Source organism: Balaenoptera borealis, assembly GCF_965194805.1.
Source record: "Balaenoptera borealis genome assembly, contig: HAP1_SCAFFOLD_2558, whole genome shotgun sequence".
Taxonomy (NCBI): domain Eukaryota; kingdom Metazoa; phylum Chordata; class Mammalia; order Artiodactyla; family Balaenopteridae; genus Balaenoptera; species Balaenoptera borealis.
The window spans coordinates 27,837-32,995 of record NW_028121786.1 but is presented as its reverse complement, the minus strand read 5'-3'; positions in this window follow the sequence as shown (position 1 = coordinate 32,995).

The window sequence follows — 5,159 nt, the reverse complement described above, 5'->3', positions numbered from 1 at the left end:
TTTCAATGAATATAGCTTATATAATAAGCAGAAAGGAAGCTTAAAATGTATCAGGAAGGTTTTTGGATTTATCCTAGAACTTAGATTAGAATCATCTTCAGCATCCAAGAAGATGGCATCCCAAAACCTCAAAAAACCATCATGCCTAGAATCCAATTAAAAAAGATTTTCAAATGTAAGAAAATCCACAGGACTCCACAATATGGTTTTCGATAAACGTGGATGTTTGTTTGTTTTGTTTCTTTGGCCGCGCCGCGTGGCCCTGGCCGTGAAAGCACCGAGTCCTAAGCACTGGACCGCCAGGGAATTCCCTAAGTGGGGGGAATTAGAGATGTGGGGCTTGACTTTTTCTTCTTCTTCTTCGGTAGCTAAGCTCTACAAGCGAACGATGGCTGTTGATCAATGTGCTCTCTGTGTTAGGAAGGAAATAACTGTAAAAATGAAAAGCAGCCTTGCCTTAGAACCTACATATCACACCAAGGAAAATAGTCCTTCTGATTCAATTTAGAAGATATCACTTAAAATGTTGAATTGGTGAAATGTCTACCTAGTTTAAAAATTAGAAAGAATAAAACACTGAAAAGCAGCCCCCTAGATAACCACTGTGGTTGCTTGTTTATAGGAGGCATCATTTCTAAAACGTATTTCTAAAATGTTTATATTCAAAACTGTCAAGTGGCCAACTGTATTCAGAGAGGCAATAAAAGAAAGAAAACGGAGTATGACTTTTCTGATAAGCTGCCTTTCCTGGTGATCCCCTGTTCTGGCCTTACTTTCCTTCTTAGTCTGTTAATGTAAGGGTTTGCTACCATCAACTTGGTTTTGCCCTGCTCTGAGCAGGTTTCCCTCTGTGCTGTTTCTGCTTTAATTGAAAATCTTTGGTTCCCATCAGCATTCCATTGCAAACTCCGTTTTTCTTGAGAGCTCCTCTATGCTTTCCCTCTTCATTCTTACATTTTCTCCCATCTCTTGGTGCCTGTTGGCCTGTGCTAATGAAAACCGTCCTAAACTTCCTTACGCTCGACTCTGTGCCTCCCTGTAGAGCCCAGTACTCTCCATCCTCTCTCCCTATTCTCTCTTTTCAACTAGTCGAAATCCTAGTGGAGGGAGACCATTAGAGATGAAACATCTTGGTATATATTGCTAGTTTTCTATGTCCCCTGGCTTTTCTATGTTTCTGTTGAAACACTCTTGAGAAGTGTCTGATTTCGTTTTCTACATGGGTACCCTTTAAGGCTCAATACTGGAAAAGAAGGGGATCAGAGTGATCAACCCAACGTGGTATCCTAACGTAACAGTTAAGGAAAGCAACAGGCTTTGTGAGACAGCCAGTGATTTGTCCAAAGTCACACAGATAGTAAACGTCAAAGTCAAAAGTGAAATTAGGTCTCCAGACGTGTAGTTCAATACTTTCCCTCATTATTCCATGCTATTTTGAATCTCCTACTCAATTTAGGGGCAAAAGAAATCGAACGCAAAACTTTCCAAAGTTTCTTTTCTTACCTGACATGGTCAGAGAAGAGGAAGCATCCACTGCAGGTACAAGGGATGAGGAGACAACACTAGAGGATGTCTGAGTGGCTGCAGCTGAACGGCGCACGTGTCCAGTACAGAGGTCACTGGTTACTGGTCCAAACAGCTCCACGGAAACCCCAAGACTCTACCAAGTGGTAGTAGGTTTGGTAGGAGAGTGATGTCACAAAGCAGGCAGTTGAAAGGTATGAGAGAGCCAATAGGGAGGTCCGATCCCCAACAGGAAGGCGGGCTTGGGTGAAGAGAGTGTAGGAGAGCTAAAACAACACCTGAGTTTCTGAGCTCTGGGGAGGAAATCCTAGAAGACAGATTTACCTCCCCCAGGCTCTTCCATTAGGGAAATCATTGCCACATTTCTTACAGACGTTCATTAATACACTGAACTAAGAGTTACTTATATTCTACAGAGTATTCTATTTTATGTATCATATACTTAGAGCTATATAGATCTTCTTTAATTAATAATCCTTAGGAAGGAAAGAGCCATCTAGTTTGAACTATTACAGTTGTTCTGAAATCATATGTGTCTAATGAGTGAACTGATAGCAGCTTTTAAGGAGCCAAAGTAGGGATTAAGAAGCTCTTTTTGTAACTTGGTTCAAGAGTAGGGTGAAGTTTGTTGAGTGTACCTTGTGGAGAATGTTGTGGTCCAAGGCTCTTCTCTTTTAGTTTCTTCTCCTTGACTCCTACCTTCCTTGGGCTGGGCTAGGCTGGGGGCCAGGTTGGACTTGCGACTTAACGTTTCTCTTCCGCTTTCTCTTTTTTTTTTTTCTTCCATTATGGGCATTGCTTTGAGGACAAGCCTTGATCTTGCATTGGACGTTACTTCCTGTCAACTTCAGCAGCAGGAGTCTTCTTTTCAGTGCTTGATGCTTCACAAAATAGACTCTGCCCGTTGGCAGCAAATACCAGAGAGCTAGGAGACAGAGCTGGTTGCAGACCTTTCCTCTTCCAGCCTTTGGTTGCAATTGTTTGGCCCATAATTTGCTAGCTCTAGTTCCTTGGGCCACACAGGTATCCTGCCATCTCCAGCTCTTGTTATATGTGAGAGACATTCTGAACACTGTCCCTTTTTCTTTGCACAGAAGTATATACAGTGTGGCAGTTACTGTAATCTCCTCCGCCTTGCAAACAGCCACTCTAGAATCTTGGACCTCTAGGACTCTCTGTCTTGCATGCTTGGGGGCAAGGCCAAGCAAAATGAAGAGGAGAATAATTAGAGAAAGAGGAGGACGTTGGTGGAGAATTGGGAGCAGGTAAGGTGAAAGGGCACAGGAGAAAAGAGATGCATGTAGACTTTTTGGTTTCTGTGGGAAACAGGTTGACACACTTGGGCCTCATTTGGTATTAACAGAACAGAGAGTTAAAGATCTAAGTAGCTAGATAGTGTGCAGCAACTGCCATGAAGTCTGTACACTGAAGAGAAGAGTCTCACATCTAGTTTTCATTTTGTTTTATGTCATAGTACCTTATTTATAGCATTCACTGGTGTGTTTGTAGAATACAGATGTTTTCAAATGCTCTGGTTTTGTCTACATGGTTATCTCCTTGTCCTGTTTGTAAGGAATCCAACATTGTAAGACATATTGCATGTTTTTCTCTTGACGATTGTTGACCTTGAAGCGTCATGAACTGACTTGAGCTGTTGGATTCTGTGGAGAAACGTTCAAAAGGGTCTGTGAAAAAGGCACTGTGGTGAGTCGCATTATGCACCCGAGCGTAAGGAGCAAGATATCTGCCACCAGCCCAGCTTGGCCTGGATTGCCTCTGTTTTAGTTCCCCTGGTTAGTGCTTTTCTCCCTAACCACTCTTGTGACTGTGATAATGTGAGTAAGGGCTGAGTTGCTAATGATCTATGTGTGAGGTAAGCTGGTTTGAGGGAGGAAATCTATGGACCTAGTCATTTTCCTTGGTGGTAAGCTTTCAGGGGTGCAGAGATTGATCTTCCTGGGGCCTTTTCTGGTCCCAGGAAGATATCGCATAGATGGGACCTCCCAAGACACACATTGAATCTTTAGGCCTGTTTTTCCTATTATGAGGTACGAGTTTCTTCACTGATGGGGATGATGCTTATCTGAGAAGAAATTGTGAAAGGTGGTGTAGTGTAGAGGTGTGGCTTAAGCTTTTAAGTTTTCCTCCAGGTTTTTCCCCTAAGCTTCCTACTTCGGACGGCCTACTTACATGATACTAGTAGGTGATGTCCGGCTAACAACTTCCTAAATACCTGCAAGCCAGATCAGTGTCTCTTTTCTCTGTATTCCCATGGAAATCAAGGGTCCCGCCGAATTTTCCATCGAAACAGTTGATTTGTGTTGTCTCTAGGAATTCTAAAGGGCGTACCGTTGCTTCCTAACCGGTGTCATTTGGGAGATCCACCTCTGTACGTTCAAATGATTAATTTTGAGACTTTGCTCATGTGTGCAGTAAACCCTTGAATTCCCTAAGACCTTCCTTTCCTCCATCTCCTACCCCATTAAGCCCGCTTCAGTTCATCTCCTGAATTTCTTTGGAATCTGTCAGCTCTTCCTCAACATCCTAATACTGAACTTGCCTGTCTGTTGCGATTAGGTCCTAACTAGCGTCCATATATCTTGTTTCCTTTCAATCCATTCTTCACACAAGAGACCTTCAAAGCAAGTTGGAACGTTGCTCATAAACATCGCTCACAAACATTGTTTTGAGAATAGAAAACACACTGTTGGCCTTTAAGACTCTGCGTGGTCTAGAATCCTCTCTGCTTCTCTAGTCCCATCTTTTGCCACTTTTGCCCTCACTTTCTATGCTTCAGATACACTGAATTAACCTTAGTTCTCACTCATCTGACAGAAGTCAGTTCAGATACTATTTTTCACTGTGATTCCTAGCATTAAGGAATTTGATTATCAGGTTTTGTATGAGGACTAAAACTAAACTGGGAAGTGGAAGAATTGAGTTTCAACTGTTTCAGTCAACACGCATGAATTAATGATACCTAAGTATTGAACACCGGGCTAGGTTTCATCAGGGATACAGAAGTTCTGGCCATCTCTGGTTTTGGATATCCCTTATTTGTTGAGACCTTTGCGTTGTTTGGTTGCCTTTTGTCTGTTTTCCAGATGGGAAAACAGGAACAAGGGAAGTATAGGTTATTACTAGGTGGGGTTGAGCAAGTGGAGCAGCAAACTGCAAAGCAGAAAGAAGAGGGACGTACTATAGAGGGATATGATTTCCATCCTCAAGGCGCCTGCATCCTGTGCAGGGAGACAGCCTAACATAAAATGAGCCTAACAACAAATATATTGACTTCTTACTAAAAATCTCCAGTTCATAGAACCGAGGGGTTTGTACCTTCTCCTTTAAAAGTGATAGTCCTGGGACTTCCCCGGTGGTCCCGTGGTGAAGACTCTGCGCTTCCAATGCAGCAGGCGTGGGTTCAATCCCTGGTTGGGGAGCTAAGATCCCACATGCTGCGCAGCCAAAGAAATTTTTTTCAAAAGTTATACTCCTGTATTATTGGATTTAGTGGTTTAGATTTTGTTGTACTGTTAAGAAGATTTCAGTTTATTTACCGGGAACAAACAACACATAATGTAAAAATAGTTTCCCAGAAACGATTTCCATCATTCTCTTCTTCCCTTTCTCCCGCA